General features: G+C 37.7%; 1 long non-coding RNA gene across 1 annotated transcript; it reads right to left on the minus strand.

Annotated features, from left to right (window-relative positions):
- Window positions 1-1,214: 1,214 nt before the first annotated feature.
- On the minus strand, window positions 1,215-15,572 carry LOC111770674 (uncharacterized). Its single transcript, XR_002804055.2, has 3 exons — window positions 15,479-15,572; window positions 3,297-3,469; window positions 1,215-1,611 (listed from the first exon to the last, which is right to left on the minus strand). It is a non-coding gene; the product is annotated as an uncharacterized lncRNA (long non-coding RNA).
- Window positions 15,573-20,590: the final 5,018 nt, after the last annotated feature.

The following is a 20,590-nucleotide window of genomic DNA, read 5'->3' on the forward strand; positions in this document are numbered from 1 at the left end:
GAAAGAGGGAGAGTGAGCAGTGTATGGTGTCTGGAGTGGGTTCTTTTGGGTATATTGGTATTTGGTTTATTTCAGTTAGTTTGGTTTTTTGGTTTGATGACTGATTAGTTTTCCGTTTGCTGCCATGAAAAATTACCACAAATTTAAACTGACACACTACCACAAGCTTAAACAACACAGATTGATTACGTTACAGTTTTGCAGGTCAGATCTCTGACACAGGTCTCACCCGGCTAAAATCAGGTGCCTGCAGGGCTGCATTCCTTTCTGTAGGCTCTGGGTAGGATCTGTTCCTTGCCTTTTGCGGCTTCTAGAGGCCACTTGTATTCTTTGGCTCATGGTTCCCTTCCTCCATTTTCAAAGTCAGCAAAGACAAGTTGAGTTTTTCCCACAATATATCACTCTGACCACTTCTGCTTTCCTTGTCCACTTTCAAGAACGCTTGCGATTACACTGGGCTCAACTGGGTAATCTAGGATAATCTCCCTATTTCAAGGTGAGCTAATTAGTAAATTTAATTCCATCTGCCATGTAACTTAATCTATTCACAAGTTTCAGGGATTAAGATGTGGCTATTTTCAGGGGGCCATTATTCTGCCTACCACAAAAAATGTTTATATGCCAGATACAAAAATATAAACATTAGTGGGTCATTAAAAGAAAGAGGTTAAAAATATGAGAAAGGAAATAATTACAGGGAAAGGCCTCCCTCATCTGAAAAATGACCCACTGCCTACTAGGAAACAATTTGTAAGCATAAGGAGGAAAGAAAGATCTCGTGTATTGGTTTCTCTTTTCTTCAAGAAGCATGGAAGTCAAGCCATTGACTGAAGGAGACAAGGTGGAAGGGAAGTGGAGAAGATATGGAGCCGTCATTGAGGAGAAGTGCAAGAGAAAGAGAAACAGCTCCAGAAACAGAAGTTTGCTAAATGTCAAATAGCTAATTCTGATCAAACACCACAACCAGAATAATAACTTTACAAACTCCTTTTTTAAGTTCAACACTTACTTTTAATAAAGACCAACCTAAGTTACACACAAAGGTCAACTTAATTTTGAGAATTGCTGATACAAGAGTTACCTTTCTAGAGAAAGTTAACTGGCATTAGAGGGGCATAAATGATGCCACATAATTATAAAACTGAAATAAACCAAAAAAAAATAAACAGAAATGTGTACAGGAGGAGAAAGCATGGAAAAGGCAAAGACTCAGGTTTCATTTTAAATTGTTACTGTGTCTGAGCAATTTATGATCCAGAGATCTGAGTATCCTGAAATAGCATAGAAATACTTTCCATGGGAATCCAAGAAAACGTGCCAGAATAGAAGCTTCCCTTTTGTCTCTCCTTATTTGCTCTCTCCAGCACTCTCCCCCTTGTCCTGCTGAATTGGTCACTCTACTCTTCATTTTCAGTAATGGTTACAGCCCAGTTAATTGTGAAAGCTTGAAAGCAATGACTGCAGTCTTGATCACTGACATGGATTTTGCCTAAAAACCCGTGTCTGTAAAACAGGCTTGGCCTCAAATCCTCATAAATGGCTTGAACAACACGAGCTGTGCGCCACTGAATCTTTCATCGGGGAAGAATTCATTGTTTCAATACCAGAAACCTGAGAAGGGGAAGGGAGAGAGAAAAGAAGGTATTTAACAGAAGGCTGACAAAAGTTCCTTTGATTCAGTTTCTGCTGACACCCTGGGCAAGATGTGCTTGTGTGAGATAGATCACAAAACGCATTAAGAGATATTATGCTGTACACTCCAATTAGCATCACCGGTATCCTTTGCTAGCTCACTGTCCAAAGAATTAATTTTACTGCTTCCAGAATTTTGAACAAACTCATATAATCCTTCAAGCAGATGTATGAGACATTAAAAACCACAATTACATTACTTCAAAGCCATAATTAAAAAGTTTGGTCTTAGTTCCAGGCCTACCATTGATTTCTAAGAGAAACACACTTCAAATCTGATATAAGCCCTAATAAATTACCAGCTTTGAACAAAATAAGTCTAGCTTCCCATAAAGAATAAAAGAGGGTTTTATTGTGGGAAAAGGGGAAGACTAAATGATGGCAAATTTGTATTGCGTTTTTATAACCACTTGGGTTTGAAGTCAAATATAATTTGACATTTTATTGATATTTCTAGGGTTTAAAGCTGACAAGAAGTACATTAAATTTTACCATGTAAATCTGATATGACAATAAAAAGCTTTTCGCTCTTCTCATTGGAATTGTTGCAGTAAAATGAAATAAGGAATATTATCAAGAAAATGAATTCTTTTTTCCTCCAAAACCTTTTTTGGAAGAAGCTCTGAGCTGTCAGGAGTTAATGTGTCCCGTTTTCTACAGAATTAGACTTTTCCCCCCAGGTGGTGATTCTCTCTCAACACTTGCAAGTAAGGCCCCAAGATATGCTTTAAACCTGGTTTTCTATTGTTCTTCTGATAATAGTAATAAGTGATTGTAGCAAACTGCATTATTTTCCTAGGACTGCTGCAACAAAATCATAAACTGGGTGGTTTGAAACAACAGAAATGTATTGTCTTACAGTTCTGGAGTCTAGAAGTTCGAAATGAAGGTGTTGGCACAGTTGAGCTCCCTCTGATACCTGAAGAAACCCTCCCTTGCTTATTTCCAGCCTCTGGTGGATTGCCAGCATTCTTTGGTGTCCCTTGGCTTGCATCTGTAAACGCCAATCATTGCCTTGGCTGTCATATTGCATTCTCCCTGTGTGTTTCTGTTTTCACATGGCCATTTTTACAAGGCCCCCAGTCTCACTTGAGTAGGGGACCACCCTAGTCTAGTATGACCTCCTCTCAACTAACCACATCTGCAGAGACCCTATGTCCAAACAAGGCCATATTCTGAGATACCAGGGATTGGGACCTCAACATATGTCTTGTGGGGGGATACAGTTTCACCATTATCACAATTTTTACTGAAAATCAACAATGCAGAAAATTCAACTGCCATCACAGCACACAAATATGGCTCACAGAGAAGTCTCTGCACTAAACATGTGTTGTTGTCAAGATGTTTACAGGGGCTGGCCCCATGGCCGAGTGGTTAAGTTCGTGCGCTCCACTTCGGTGGCCCAGGGTTTCACTGGTTCATATCCTGGGCATGGACATGGCATTGCTCATCGAGCCATGCTGGGGCGGCATCCCACATGCCACAACTAGAAGGATTCACAACTGAAAACACACAACTCTGTACCGGGGGGCTTTGGGAGAAAAAGGAAAAATAAAATCTTTAAAAAAAGAAAAAAGATGTTTCCAGAAAGTTATACTTACTAAAAGCAGAACCCATGTTTTATCTTGCATGGTGTTCATATCCTGTCACACAGCCATTCATTTGATGCCACACCAAAAACATCATTTGACATTGATGAAATTAAACATCAAGTAGGAAGGCAATGCAATATACTCAGCAGCAGTCTCGCCCAGAATTGGCCAGGATGCAAGACCTAGAAGGATTGAGCGGGATCAAAAGTTGCACTTATTTCTGAGTGCAAAGGAATACCACAGCCCTTTCAACAAGAACATCAAGAACCCCTCTATCCAGATGATACGCAGGACCCTCAATGAAATTTGACTTTCAGATGAGCAGCAGTCTTAATATAAAAATATTCTGTTTAATATTTATCTAAAATTAAAATTTACCTGGTACACTGTGTTTTTTCTTCCTAAATCAGGCAACTGTATTCAGGATGCCATTATTGACTATTAAGTGTTTTTCAGCCATTTTCCTGGTGTCTGTGTGGAGCATGGTTGGGGGCAAGGGAAGGGGGCACATGGAGGAATAAGCGTTAATTAGGTTCACTCATCTTTTGCAATCACTGCAAAGGTCACACATTTACCAAAGTTAAGGGTAGAAATATAAATGTGTGTGTGTGTGTGTGTGTGTTGTTACATGCTGTCAAGTTAGCTCCAACTCCTGGCAACCCTATGAATGAGTGATGTCCACAGTGTCCTGACCTCAACAGCCCTACTCACCTCCTGTAGGCTCATGCTTATGACTTCCTTTATGGAAGCAATCCATCTCATATTTGGTCTTCTTTTCCTGCTGCATTCTACTTTTCCTAGCATCTTTGTCTTTTCCAAAGAATCCTGCCTTCTTGTGATGTGCCCAAAGTAAGACAGCCTCAGTTTCATACAAATACACACATACACACATTTATAATGTATATGTACAATATACGTATTTTAATATTATGAATTTGTATGTATACATATAAATGTACGATGTGTGAGTATATGTGTATATTATATATAGTACTGAATAGTGCTCCCCAAATGCTCTGTGCTGAAGCCCTAACCCCCAGGGTGACTATATTTGGAGATAGGGCATTTAAGAAGGTAATCAAGGCTAAAGAAGGTCCTAAGGGTGGGGTCCTAATCCCATATGACTGGTGTCCTTAGAAGAAGAGACATCAGAGAGCTTTTTCACTCTCTATGTGAAAACACAATGAGGAAGGAGTCATTTGCAAACCAGGGAGAGCGGTCTTACTAGAAACACACCCTGCTAGTACCTGATCTTGGACTTCTAGCTTCCAGAACTGTGAGAAAATAAATGTCTGTTGTGGTATATGTATGTGCATACACACACACACACACACACACACACACACATATATATATATAAAACACACGTGTGTGTGTGTGTATATATAAATGCATGTGTGAGCATGTGGTTGGTATGACCAAGAAGAAGTTCAGTAGTCCTCTGAAGTAAATGGATATTTATTCTCAACATTTTTAGTAACCATCAGAAAGATACTTCTGGAAATTTTTCAAAAAATTACTTCTAAATACAATGTTTTAAGCTTAAAAAGTGCTTATTGATAAACAACAAGGTCAGTTTCTAATGTCCATTTGGAGTCACCTGTTCTGTATGGGTATTTCTTATAGTTAAGGACTTACCTTTCTGAATGCATTAGAATACATATATATTTATAATAAATATATATATATCTTTGGAAAATATATGTGATAAATATATGTATCTTTGTAAAATGTACATATCTTTATTTTGTCTCCTTACTATGAATTTTGTGTTTACTTCACTTATGAAATCTGTAACAATATGCATTAAATAGAATGTACACTGGAATAAATTTATGAAGAGCGGCTGGCCCGGTGGCTCAGTGGTTCAGTTTGCAAGTTCCACTTCGGTGGGCCAGGGTTCACTGGTTCAGATCCCAGGTGCAGACATGGCACCATGCTGTGGTAAGCATCCCATATATAAAGTAGAGGAAGATGGGCACGGATGTTAGCTCAGAGCCAGTCTTCCTCAGCAAAAAGAGGAGGATTGGCAGCAGATGTTAGCTCAGGGCTAATCTTCCTCAAAAAAAATAAATAAAAAAAACAATTTAAAGAAGAATTAATTTGCATATCTAACTGGAAAGACAGAGTATAGAGAAGATATGATTAAGCAGTTCTATAATAGGGACAATAAGGACCTACTCTCCTACCAGCCTCCACCCAGTCATCATAAAATGACTCTCCACAATTTCTGTAAGCATGGGCTTCTTCTTCCACAAACCAAGAGACAGACAGAGGGTTCCAGCATCCCTCTCAAAAAAGTGAGGAAACTCCCTTCCCCAGAAGACTTCAACAAACATCGTTCAAACTTAATAGTCTACCTTTGTACACATGCTTTGGACTGAACTGATAACTGTGGCTAAGGGATTGGATTATCCAATTAGTTTAAACCTGAGCCAAGTGCCTTGCCCTACAGCCCTAGATACAGAAAAACATTCAGCTTTGCCCAATAGCAAGAACTACATTGGTAAATTACGTGTCCTGGTAATTCACAGCCTTCCTGAGGAGACATACTGCAATGCTTTTATTTACCAAGATTTCATTATGAAACTTTTCAAACATAAAGAAAATTTGAAAGAATTATATAATGAACATTCATGTGCCCATCACGGAGATTCTACAATTGACAATTTGTTATATTTGCTTTATCACATATGTAGCCATCTATCCTTTGCATTAGGTTTTGATGATCATATAAAGGTATTGGTGCTTACAAAATCCAACATATTTCTAAAGTCAATTACATTTGTATGAGCTTGTAACGCATTTGTTCTCAAACTCCTTTCACAAGCTAAGTGAAATTTGATCATTGAGCTACACATTTTGCACTCAGAGCTTAGAATTTTAAACCTCTAGAGGAGTAGTTTTTAGCACTGACATTCTGATGCTGATAGTGATTCATGTTTGGATAACTCTCCTCCAAATCAAAAGATTCATTGTACGTCTTTCCATTTGCATCAATTTTCTTTGATTGTGAACTTAATATACCCATGCTTTAAAAGGCATCTAAACCTATTACAGCTTCTAATTTCTCAAGGTTCTGCTTCTACAAAACTTGATCACTTTTACTGATTCCAACGGGTTTTATACATTTGTTCTTTCAAGCTCAATTCAATTATCACCTCCCTTCATGGTGTTCCCAGACTCCAACATTTAGCCTTAGGCTAATTTGTCAACCTCAGTGTAATTGTACATTTCTTTATGATGTCATAATTATAATTATTTGTTTACAAGCCCGTCTCCCTGACCAGAGCATTTTTATTCTCAAGCTCCAGTTTTGTGGTTTCTGTCCTGCAGTGAGCAGTCCATAAGGATTTGTAGAATTCAATTTAAATCAAGAGCTATATATTGGACCTGGGATTTTTCAATACTTGAAACTAACAAGAAGGAACACTTCATATGTAACTACTTCTAAAAATCGCCAATAGATGCTTCAGAAATCAAAATCAGTTTGGCAAAATACTGGCTTCTCTGTTATAAATAGCGCTCTTCCTAAAATCGTGTAACAGAAAATCAGCCTAGGTATTATACCCATGTTGGAGAGGAAAAACTTTCCTCTACCCTTCAAGGTTCTTTTGGTTAGTCTAATAGTTAAATTGACACAAGGCAGATTAACAAGAGGAAAAAAAAATAATTTCATGTGTTCAGAGGTCTCATAGATATGAGACCTCCTGGCAGTCAGGCAATTGAGGATTATATGCTACTAGGAGCTAAGGAGAAGTGGGTAGGAATCTGGGACTTCAAAAGAGGAGGAAGACAATTCACAGGGAAGAGCGAATGTTTGCTAAACAAATGTTTGCCCTGCCATGCAGAGACAAAGGGACACACAGAGTAAAGTGAACGAACAGGCCTTGCTAAGTTTCGCTCAGGTTACCACATCCAGCTCAATTTCTTTGTAGTTATCTGTGGTGATTGCTCTCTTCCTGGCTTAGGCCCTCTATCTAAGTTTTTTTAGAATTTAAAAATAATCAGCCTAAAATAATTCTGATGCCAGAGACATATTTTTGGGTGGCAAATTTTGCTCCCCTATGCCTGTTTTATGAGCCATAAATAGCATTTAGAATAACTAGTCAACATGCAAAAATGGCTGGCACTAAGCTAAAGGGTTCAAGTTCACGCTCTGCTCCTTTCTAGCTGTAAGACTTTGGACAAATCACTGAAACTTTTACCACTTGGTTTCCTCATCTGTAAATAAAGACAATATGAGTACCTATTTCATACGGTTGTGGTATTAAATAAGTTAATTCACATAAAGTTTACAGTACCTTACACATAATGTTCCCAGGAGATACTGATTTTTAAAAGAAAAATTGTAGTAGACAATATCTTCTGCTTAAATAATATCCAAACCTTCCCACTCTCATTTTCCTTTTAACAAAATCCAGATTTATTCAGGTGGCTAGAGGGATCCCTTGAACTTAGGGTGGTAGGATTCCATCACAGTCCCAAGAAATAAACCATGATGCAGTAATTCAGCTATATTACTTTGCTAACACTTGACCTGTGACTGATGTAAGAGTGGCCAATGAAGGTAAGTGGGAGACTATGTGTGGGGCATCTAGAACAGGTTTTTCTTACCTATTAAAATGGATAGATAGGACTGGCTTGGCCCTCTCTCTTTCTTCTTGTCTATATTGCTAAGGGAAGCAACTATATGGTCACCAGCAAGAGGTCAGAAAGAGGACAAAAGCCAGCATACCAAGAAAGGCAGAGAAGATGGATAGAGCTTTAGTCTATGACGACATCCCTGAGCCACTGTAATAACACCTGATTATCTACCTCTAGACTTCTTGTTATGAGTGAAAGATACCTGTTCTTTTTTAATCACTGGAGTTTTCCAGTATTCTCAGTCAACACAATCCAGCTGGTACAACAATGCAGTATAGCATAGCTTGACGTGGGACTTTCTGTGTGGTATACATATAATATTAACTTTGTGCACAATAACAACATCCCAATGATGAGAAAAAAAGCTAGAGTAGTAAATACCATGTTTTAAATGCTTTGTTTTGTTAGAGGTTCATGGGTCACCGCGAGTTTAGTCCATATATGGGTGTGTTAACTCTCCCACTTCAGATAAAAGTTGCATCATCAATCTTAAAGCACTACTTTTTCTTAACTTGGCCTTTAACTGCAATGAACTAGGGAGGAGGAGAAAGCAGATCACTTGGAACAGATTCCCACCCTCTACTGAAAATATAAATCAAACAATAAACTCCTGTTCGAATATTCAACAACAGCTCATTTAAAACCCAAGAAGTATATTTCTAAAGTGAAATACTTTAAACAATGAAAAATTTAGGGAATTGACATTTATGTTAGCCAATGACAAAGTCATAAAACAAATTTGAGAATATTTAACTTTGGAATTCATTCATTTATTCAACAAATGTTCATTAAGCGTGTATCGTTTGCAAGGTAGTGTGAGCAAGACAACATCATCTTCGTGCCCTTTGGCCTTAGTATTTGGTAGGAGGAGAAATGTTTTTGAGAGTTCTTAACGTAAGGGAGAGGAAGATTAAGATTGAACCCTGAGTTATATGGGAAGCCAAGGTGAGATTGGAGACCATCTTCTTTCTACACACCTGAAAGATGTGATCAGAAGACAGGCTGTTAGTATTGATGCCAATAGCAGGGGAAAAGTTTGAATTTCTGGAAGGAATCAACTTTAGAAACCGATTCCACTTATAGAATCAAAAGGTATTTGCAGCATTTGTTCTCCACTTGCTCCAGTTTTCATTTTTTGGAGGTCAGAAGTATAAATTCTAGCCAGATCCCTGGCCAATCCTTTAAGGAATTCCTACCTTGAAACTATAGGAGTTGCTAAATATTACACAGTGCCATTGTCCTACGTTGTCCTATGGGGTGGGGGAAGGGGCTTGCTCTCCAATATCAGCATACACTGCAATTGCATAATTTATAGAATCTTTGTCTTCTTCAAATGTACTCATTATAAAAGCAATATTTTCTAAAGTTTCGTAAAAGAAAAATGGCAGCTGACCCATGACAAAGTCAAGGAAGACTTTCCTCAAGACTATTGCAGTCGGGGAAGGAGATGGGACTCAACTCCAATTTCTCGGCACTGAGGTGAGCTAGGGGAAAAGTACTGGAGGGTATTAGGCTGGGCAGGCTGGTCTGTGTGATTAGACCAACTGTTTGCTAATTAGAGTTTATCAAAATCAGGCTCCAACCTTCTCACAGAGACTGGAAAATAGGCTGATAATTGCTTTTCAAAAGGATGGCTCCCAGGCCCTGGAGAAAGAGGTTCCCAGTTAGTAGAAGATTAACACCTCAAAGGGGCAAAGAAAGAATTTACAATTCCAGGTTTTCTTAAGTAAATCCTCTAAGAAAAGGGAGGTCAGAGGCCTACAGTCAGAAAGAAACCTGTCTAAGGTTTAGTCAAGCTGAGGGAACCAATTATCAAGGCAGTCTTGGTCGGTTTCTTATCATCATTGCCTGAGATGGTAGCACCCAGCACTGCCTAGTGGAGAAACTGAAAAATACCTTTCATTGGGCCACTGTCCCAAATTACTTTTAACTTTATGCATTTTTTGGAAATGTTCACAACTCATCTGTTTTGCAAAGTTTCCATTTTACTTTTTCCTTTCCTTTGAAAAAGAAATTTAAAGTGAGGTTGAGTCAGAATGAAAGAAGAGATATGTTGCATATTTGAATATCTCAAAATAGATGAAAACATAGCTGGGAAAGTCCAACCAATCTCCATTAAAAGTCACTTCTCCCCACTTCTCTCCCATTCTCTCCTAGTCTTTCAGATAGAAGTAATTTACTCTCTTTTATCGCAATTCCCAGCATTTATAACAAACAGATGATTCCCTGTTTAACAATGTCAATCATTAGCTTCTATTGGAATACAAACCATAAGGGAACAGTTATTTCACAGACACTCATGCCCTTTAGGTAGCTTTGTGCAGGATTAAATATTAAACAGTTTCATATAGATTTCCTTGCTGACTATCCATTCTTTCAGTGTTTAATTTTTTTTTTTTTTTTTGACTAAAGACAAAGAATTCTTATGGATCGGTACCCCTTGTTCTTCTGTTACCGCACACCCAAACTGTTAATTCCAACCTATCTTGTCTCATCTGTGGCTTTACCTTACTTTGCTTGCTCGCTTTTTATACCTCTTGATAATCCTTATTGTACTCTGTTCTGGAAAAAAATATGGAGATCTATACTTGATTGTAGGATGATTGACAGTTATATGTGTAACATTTTGAACCTCTCTATAAACTTAAGGAGTTGGAGAGTGTGATGAAAGGATATTCTTACTAGTTCTAAAGAGATTTTCTGTTAGCCCTCTCTCAGAAAAGAGAAAAATCACAAATGTAACCTCTGGCAGGGTAACATCTTACATACCCATACTTTTTTTCTTACAACATCTGCCTCCTGGCAATGCGATTCTCAGATTCTCATTTGCATTTCTAAAGCAGCTCCTATTGGCTTTGACTACATTTCTAAAAATACTTAAGCTCTGTCTCCATTTATATTCGAGCCCAGATAACTCTGCTTATCCCGTCTAGAGTTGCTCTCAGGAGAATAATGAAGGGCATGTCCTTTTACAAGACAGTGGACAAAACATATATTATATTTCCGTAAAAACATATAGAAGTGCAGCCATAACTGCCTAGAGATCAGAATCTGGAGAAAGGTTTCACATGTTTAAAAAGAGTATGTGGAAAGTGTTAGTTGCATAAAGGATTCCTAAGAACTTAACAGATCAAAAGAAACAAAGATATTTTCTTTTAGTTTCATAATGAGATGGATTTCACAAAAACCACCCAATTGCTCAGAACCAAGGAACTGTTAAACGAAATATAAAAATAGAGTTGAAGCTAGGAACTTCTAAAAGAGAGCATATGATAATGAAGATTTAACATTTGGCATGTCCTAGTCATTTCTCCAGAGTATTCTCATCGCATCACAGACAGAGGTGCTGAATCCTCTGGTACTCTACCACAGAATTGCTGAAAAATCTAATTAAAGTGTGCAGCATGAACTTTCAACAAAAATCAGAATTTCTCCTGAAGGAATGTGAAATCAATGTTACTATTAATTCTTAAGTGGTTTATGATTTATATTTGTTAAACTGTTTTTTCTGAGTTTGAGGTTATTAAAATACTGCTACTCTAAATAGACTAAGTGTGCATTTCTTTTAGTGCACGTATGTTTGCATTTTTGTTAGATATATACCTAAAAATAGATTATCTGGGTTATAGGGTAGAGCCGAAGGTCTTGGTGTTCCACCCATAACCACTTGGTTCTCACTATTTCTGTCCTTTGCAAGAGGGCTTTCTCTGGCCATTAGAGTTGTTTCAACACCCTGCTCCGTAAACATACACACACACCCATATGCACACAGTCACACCCACACAACAGCCCAGAAGTCAGGGGATTAACCCCTCTGGTAGCAGCCCTTAAACAATGACTGACTAATCTGGATCCATCTTCTACACTGTCTCCCAGAGTTTCCCAGCAAGAGTAAACTCCAGTTGCCCACGCTGATATTTGTTTGATAATACACACGCTCTGTTTTGGCTTCCTTTCCTACCTTCTCTCACGTCTCCATGCTTCTACAGATATTTCCTACAACTAAACTTCTTGCAATAAAATTGTTGTCTTAAAGTCTGCCTTTAGGGGAGTGTAATCTGGACAAAAGATGTGGATATGTTCAGTTTTGGTCAATACCACCAGACAGCTTTTCAAAGGGACGGTAACAATTAATAGCCCCATCAATATAGCGGTGTATGTGAGTTCTATGTGCTCCCATCCTCAGAAAATCTTGGTATTGAATATTAACAGTCTTTTTAAATTTTAGCTATTTTGGGTGGTATGTGATGTATAATTCAATATGATTTTACTTTCATCTTCTCGTAATGAATAATAGATCTACATACGTGTGTAGTGTGTGTGTATGTTTGTGAGATTTGGTTATTCTGTTTTTGAAATGCCTGTTCAAGTATTTGTCCCTTTCTATTGGATTTCCTACTGATTAGTAAGATTTCTTACATAAGCTCTTGTTTTATTTATCACATAAGGAGATACTTGTAACACAAATATTGTGCTTACTTTATGGATTGTTTTTTCACTCTCTGAATGGTGTCTTTGAATGAACAAACAATTTTTCTTTTTAATATATACAAATTATCATTCTTCTATGACTAATGTTCTTTTTTCCACATACAAATAATCTTTGCCTAGCCCAAGTCTTGAAAATATTCACTTACATTACCTTCTAGGAGCTTTATTGTTTTACAATCCACTTGGAATTAATCTTTGTGTAAGGTGTGAGGGTGGATCAAGAAATATTTTTTTCTGTACTGGTCTCCTGTTGACCTAGCTCCATTTATTTAAAAGGCTATCCTTTTCCAATGCTTGGTATCATCACCTTCGTCATAAATCAACTGACTGTATGGTTGCGATCTGATTCTGTATTCTTTATTGTCTTTCATTGGTCTATTTGTTTATCCTTTGCCGATGCCAATGTTTTAACTAGAGATTTCTAATAATTCTTGAAATCTAATAGAGTAATTTTTAAAATTTTTATATATAAAAATGATTTCATGCTACCTTATTTTCTGGAGAATATTTTCACTGGGTGAAGAACTATGAGTAAGTTATTATTTTTCTCTGAGCACTTTAAAACTGTCACGTTTGTCACAATCATAGGTTTTCAGTAATTTTTACTGAAAACTGAATCAACTGTTGGTCCTTCAATTATTCCTTGAAGATAATGCGCATCTTTTCTCCAGCTATTCAATTTTCCTTTCCTATTTATCTTTGGGTTCAACAGTTTTGTTCTGATTTTCCTAGGCATGATGTTCTTCTTATTTATTTTTCTTGATGTTTGTAGCACTGCTTAATTATATGCCTTGATCTTTTTAAATCAGTTTTTAAAGATCTTAGCCATTAAATCTTTGAATATTGGATTGTCTCCCAGTTTATCTCTACTCTCCTCCTAGGACGCCTACTATAGCTTCTTACCATGTCCCACTTTTTTCTTACACTCTTCCGTATTTTCTTTCTCGTCTCTCTCTCTGCACATGCTTCAAATTGGATATTTTCTATCAATCTGCATCTAGTTCAGTGATATTCTCTCGAGCTATATCTAAACTCATATTCAACACGCGTAAGTCTTTCATTTCAGTTACTATATTTTTAAGTTCTAAAATTTCCATATGATTCTTTCTTATAAATCTTTATCTTGCTGCAATTCCTCACTCTATCACATATTTTCTTGAAGATATAAATTATAGATATTTTAAGTCCATGTCAGAATTCCTGTATCTAGATCTTTTTATATTGAGGGCATTTTCCCTGTTTTTCACTTATTTAGTCCTGTTGCATGCTATACCTGGTAAATTAATGAAATAGTGACTATAGTATATAAAAAATTATAAAGGCACTTTGCCACCTTGGTTGACATTATCTTCCTCCAAAGATGCTTTAATTTTGTTCATGGCTGAGTGATACAGAAAGGGAGGATCAACTTAATCTGGGCTGGGATTGACCTGATTTAGAGCTGGCTTTAAGTCTTTGTTAAGGCTGGTCCATCTCCGGTTGATCCTTACTCCCAGGTAATACCACTACTAAAAGCTAGAGTATTGTCCAGAATCCCTCCTTTTCATGGGCTTTGATCTCTCTCTCTTCTCTCTCTCTCTGTCTCTCTTTCTCTGTCTCTCTCTCCGTCTCTTTATATGTATGTGTATATATATAATTATGCATCAATTAATATTGACGTATTGATGTATTATATAATATATATGTTCAAGACTGCCATAATCTCTGCTAAGTTTTTCTGTTTCTTAGCTGATGCTTTGCTTGTATTTTTTGCCTCTGAGGAAAGACATTTGAGGGTAAAGTGGCACCACATGTCAGGTGCACCTCAATGTGTTTCCATTTTCTTTGTAATAATAACGTCCAAGTCCTAGCTCTATGAAGCCTTGGGCTCCAATTTTTATCTTCCCAGCTGAAATTGTTGAAAGCTCTGCTGAGCTTCCCAGCACCTTAGCTGCTGCCTTTTTCTTGAACTTTCAGCCTCTTGCTTCTACTTTTCTTGGAGATCTTGGTTCTTCAAGCCTTAGATTCCTCCTTACTTTTCTAGTGACTTCATATCTTTATGTGTATTTGAAAAGTTTTTTGTCCAGATTTTATAGTTGGTTTTGGAAAACAGTTGCTCTGCTACAAGCTAAATGTCATAGCTTAGAGCAGAATTTTCTTTATACTATATAATATTTATTCAGAAAAGTTTACAATTCCTAGATGATGGCATATATTAGTTTTCATACCTGTATAACTAGTACCTAGATTAAGTAATAGAACATCACCAGACTTCAGAAACCTTCTTTGTGCCTCCTTTTTGTCACAGCCTCCATCACAGAACCATTACTTTGACCTTGAATACCAACGATTAGTTTTTCCTGTTTTTTGAAATTTATGCAAATGGTGTTATAGAATATTTATTCTTTTGTTTCTAGCGTCCTTAATCCAGCATTAGGTTTATGAGATTCATTTAGCTTGTCTGTAATGTAGAATATTCATTCTTATTACTGTATAGTACCCTATTGTATGTTCATACTATAGTTTATACACTTACTCTAATCTGGGTAGACAATTGGATAGTTTCCAGTTTTTGACCAGTACTAACAGTGCTACTATGTATATTTTAGTATGTGTATTTTAGTGCATATGTGTATGCATTTCTTTTGGGAATGTAGCTCTAATTTATACTGGATGTAAAGAAATATTCCTAGATCACCTGAGTTCAAGTAGTCTAGGAACGCTCCCCCTCAGCTTTGGTATTTGCTCTTTCTGATTGTTTCACAATATGTTTCTATTACATAATGCACTAGTTTCTTCCTAGAATCCTGTAGAATCATGGGGAAGAACCAACATTTTTGCCTGGCCTACTTCATTTCCAATTTAGTAGCAAGTGTCTAGAAATTCACATAGCCCACAAAATGACCACAAGCCCTAACCTCCTTGCTTCAGCCTAAAACCCATCTCCCCTTTGATGGCACAGGTACACTCCTTCATAGTGACAGATGGAAGGAGTTCTTTGGCTCACCACATCCTAGGGATCAGAGTAGGTATTTTAAATGTTCTATCCATCCTAAAGTCTCCCCCAGCTTTACCCCATGCCTTCCAATCCTGAATGACTCTGTTGTTAAGCATCCTAGCCTCACAGTCTCTTGATCTTCTCATGTTGGTCTCTCTTCTACACCTGTGTCAACACTCTAGAACTTATCATCATGGAGGACTGTGACACTTCAGAAATGCTGTTCTCATTCTATAATCACAGCCTCTAATTCTTCCATCTCTCTCGAGCGCTCAATCTCACTAAGACTCTCTCGGACTTCTTAGAGACCATAAGCTCCTTGATTTCTTCACGTTCCAGGTTCATTGGCCTCCACAAGAATCATTATTTTTACCACAGTCAAAGCGAAGTTTATCTTGCTGTTGTCCCAGAACCTTGTCCTTCGCTTCCTCGTCCTTTTAACATATACCTTTTCCCACACCCCCAAACACACACAGAATCCACACTCAGCCCTAAACAGGCTCCTGATTGTGTCCAACAAAAATAATAAATAAGTAAATAAACAAATAGACAAATTTAAAAAAAAAAAAAAAGCCACACGACTCCACAGCTCTTTAGATTGCCATCCTGAATAACTTGTGGCCATCGCAGCAGCCAGCAACCTGACACTGCTCAATAATACTTTGAAGTATCAAGTTTCTTCAGCCCCTCCATTCAACAACTATTTAAAACTTTACCACTCTCCTCAAGCTCCTAGTGAAGACTTGGTCCTCTCACTCTCGCCGGATAGTTTTCCTTATAAAATTGAAAGAATGGTTGAGACAACTAGGAATGGACTTCCTTAATTTACCACATCCCCTACATTTAAATTTATTTTTATTCTGTCTATCATTTAATCTCAGAAGATACAGTATCCTCCTTCTAATTCAAGGCCCACGTCTTTACTGTTAAACTTGATCTAATCTTATCTTAATTTCCCCAGACCTTTTCCATCAGTTCCCATATTTCTCCTCTCATTATACTAATATATTTTTATTTTTCTGACTCTAACTAGTGTACAAAAAAGTTCAAATTAATCTAATAATGATATTTAAAATGTGTTTCTTACTTTTTTCTCTCACCTTAGTTCCACCCATTATTTTTCTCATTCACTTTACAGACAAACTTTTGGGGAACATGGTTTATATTTGCTATTTTTGCTTCCTTAGCACTTAATCACACCTCAGTGAGTAACAATTTATCTTCTGTCCTTAACTACTGCATTGGAACTGCTCCCATCTATGGAAATGCCTTTCTTGAAACCCTCGGCACTCTTGGATTCCATGAAAACATATTCTTTTAATTATCTTTCTAGCATTCTTAGTGCCTCTGTCTTGAGCCATTTTCTTTTTCATTTGCCTCTTAAATATTGTTTCCTAAGGTTCACTATTGGCAAACTGATCTTCACACTTCATACATTCTCTGAAACAACCCATCTATCATCTGCACTTTCCTTTTTTTTCCTGTATAAAATAATAGACACATTATAGAAAAATAAAGAAATAATAAAAAGGGTAAAGAACAAATTTAATCAGCTATAATCCCATCACCAAGAAATAACTGCACTTATTATTATAGTGGAACTTCTTCTCGTCTTTTTATGTTCTTTAGGTGTTTGGATTGTTCAGAGGGAGAAGCTGAGCTGTACTACAGTCTTTTTTTTTTTTTTTTTTTTTTGAGGAAGATTAGCCCTGAGCTAACTACTGCCAGTCCTCCTCTTTTTGCTGAGGAAGCCTGGCCCTGAGCTAACATCGTGCTCATCTTCCTCTACTTTCTATGTGGGACGCCTACCACAGCATGGCATGCCAGGCGGTGCCACGTCAGCACCTGGGATCCGAACCGACGAACCCCAGGCCGCTGAAAAGCGGAACGTGCGAACTTAACCACTGCACCACCGGGCCAGCCCCTTGTACTACAGTCTTAAGGGGTGCTTCAGCAGACCCTGTGAGGAGTTTCAAGGCTTAAACATCAGTTATTCTGAGTGCTCGGGGACTACCCCTTTATACTCCTATATGATTCAGTCACTGAGTGTGGGCTGCCCCAGTAACGAGGCATTATTGTGGGTGAGGCAGCTCCCCTCAGCAGAGGCAGTCTCTGTAAGGAGCTGACAGCAGAGGGCTAGTCTGCAAATCTTTCATTGCTGAAGGGAGATCTGGGTAGTGCATTGCAATATCAGCCACAAAAATATATGGTCAATTGCTCGTGTTTCTCGGAAACTATTACCTTCAAGTTTTGAATTTTCAGATTGACAAAGTGAAATATTTTCAAGACATAGGCTTCTAAGACAGCTAAGTATCTAGTATTCATTTTAGAAATGAAAGTTCCACGTGCCTCAATAACAACTGAATCACACTTTAAAAATACAATTCTTCCTGCTGTGAGCACTCTTTCACATTATTCAGCATTTTCAAGTGATTTGTAAAATAATTCAATAGTCTTGTTTGTAAATGGAACTTAGGAACCCATGCGGTTGTTACTAGTGAGAGAACATCTGTTCTTACTGGATTAAAACGTCCAGGTCTTGTGACATCTTGTTTTATATCTCCCCAAGAATTCCAAGGGAGGTTTCTGCTACCTTCTATGCTGGCCTGCATGTAAATTTCAGAAATTGCTATGGGAATTTGTATCCCCATTTGTGGAAAGATATAGAAAATGCATTCTTGGAGCTGGCCCCATGGCCGAATGGTTGGGTTTGCACGCTCCACTTTGGCAGCCCAGGGTTTCTACCAGTTAGGGTCCTGGGTGGGGACATGGCACCGCTCGCTGGGCCGTGCTGGGGCAGTGCCTCACATGGCACAACCAGAGGCACATCACAACTAGAATGTACAACTATGTACTGTGAGCTTTGGGGAGAAGAATTAAAAAAAATTTAAAAAAAAATGAATTCTTTTTTGTGTGTTCAAAGGTTGAAAATGCAACAACGTGATGGTCACATCACCTACCAAAGTTACTTAAAAATAATCCCTATGGTGTGAGTGCTTTTATTTATGTATTTGCTGCAATAGTGAAAAGAGGAAAGAAGAGAAAGCCAAGTGAATTTGGGGATGTAATTAGTTTTGGCATAGTGCTGGGTCATGACCCTTACTCACTCTGCATGCAATTGGGAGTTGTGGAAATTAAACTGGTGTCACTACATCAGTGAGAGCACTATAAAAATAAGCCTTGTAAATGTGTCACGACTGTTGTATATATAACCTACAAGCCTTGGCTTTACCCCAACTAAATCACATCAGAAGTGTTTGCTTTAGTTACTAATTAAGTTATGTGGGAAGGACAGATCCATTTGGGGCAGCAAAATCATCGCCCCCTTAAAGCATTACAAGGATGGCGTACAAGACAGCAGTAACTTACATGCCTGTTTTCTCCTCAGCTCGCATTCAACAAATCAAGGAGATTCCCACTGAAGCATGCAGAAAGCTCCCTTTAACAGATGTAGACAAGCACATTAATAAATCATGACCATCATTAGAATTCTTAAACCAATATTTTAGTATCACACATGCTTCTCGTTATCAGCTCTGGAGTTACATCAAAATATTGCATATATGGAACATTAATTAATGAAATTGTTATAGTTGACTAGTTGCCAACGATTACTACCAACACAATCATGGTTTAGAGAACAGTCAAGAAATTTGACATGCAAACTGTCTGTCAAGACGAGTTGCCGCTAATAAATTTCTGCAGCCCGTGCTCATGCATAACACCCTTGGGCAGAGCGAGGTGGCCCTGGTTGTTTTTGTGTTTGTGCATATGCTCTCTACACTATCGCAGCCTTTTTCAACTGTGCCCACAAACTCCTGCGCTTATATTTTCAGATTGTGCACAACAAAGCCACTTAGGTATAAATTGAGATTTGAGGAACTGGATGAAACTGTGTCTTTCTAAGAGCTGCACAGTTTATAGCAGATGCTGAGAGCTAAATTTTCCACCCAAACAGCATCGGAAAATTAGTGATAGCCACAAATATGACACAATTATATCAGGGAGCTCCACAATTCCAAGCATTTTATGTTTCCTGTATGAGATTGTTAGCAATGCCACAGTTCAATCAACATTTAGCACCTTCTGAATACTTCAGTTCATCAAATCTTTCTTAATTTTAACTGAGGTGGAAAATATTTTTTTGTCTAGTTAAGCTTTAGCCACATAGGGGAAATAACATTTTAGAAAGTTGTTTCAATACTTTAACAAGGAAAAATAATATGAAAAAAATAAGCATGCGGCATGTGCAAGCCACCCGTCTTCACCCATCCTATACACTCTGAAATTGCTTTTAAGCTTCATTTAACTTAAAGTTTTTGTTTGTGAAATATCTTTATACCTTTAAATGTCTATGAAAAGCACTTAAGTACTAAGGGATTATTTGTCTTAATGTATTTTCCCCTAGAAGGATGATGTCTTTGAAGGATCTTAACAAAATGCTGTTATTCAGCCCCTCTGTGTCTCCACCTATTTGTCATGTGAATATGTAGTTAAAATCATGGTAAAGTGGGCATTATCTACTCAATAAACCTTTACAGCCTCATGGAAAAGCTCTAGATTTAGCTGTTGTGAGAGAAAGGGTGCTTACAGCATGGAAGCTCACTGAAATTTGTCTTTGAGGAACTTTGTTCTAACAGAATTCAAGTACCTATCTCCAGTAGAGGACTATTTCTGAAATAATTTGGTCATAAAAGTAAATCATCATTTGTTTCAAACTGTTCAAGGAAGTGAGGAGATGGTAGCTTTTGCTTTAACTTTAGAGTGAATTCTTTGCCACGGCAGGCTAGATTTTGGCAGTTCTTTGAGTAAGACATTATGGTCCCTTTAAAACATTGCTTTCATATTAAAATTATTCCCCCTTTTTTGGAACAAACAAAAAAAGAGAACATTAGTGCACAACGAAGTGTACTCCCTTTTATCTTAAGCCAGCAGATGCTCAATAGAGAAATGATCCTCTCAGTCTTTGTAAATATAGTCACACGTACTATAACCAAGCACAGTGTTGCCCTAGCTGTGGGAAGACCAGTGTGTATTGCCCAGAGACCCAAGTTGGAGTTAGTTAAAAAGATTGAAATCTAAAGCGATTTCTCTTGTCCTGGGTCTTAAAACTTATTCTAGTCTCCTGTACGAACAGTTTTTAAATCTAGAATCACAGTCCACATCTCTCTGCTAGGTCACCTTGTCC

This window comes from Equus caballus, chromosome 1 (assembly GCF_041296265.1).
Source record: "Equus caballus isolate H_3958 breed thoroughbred chromosome 1, TB-T2T, whole genome shotgun sequence".
NCBI classification, from domain to species: Eukaryota; Metazoa; Chordata; class Mammalia; order Perissodactyla; family Equidae; genus Equus; species Equus caballus.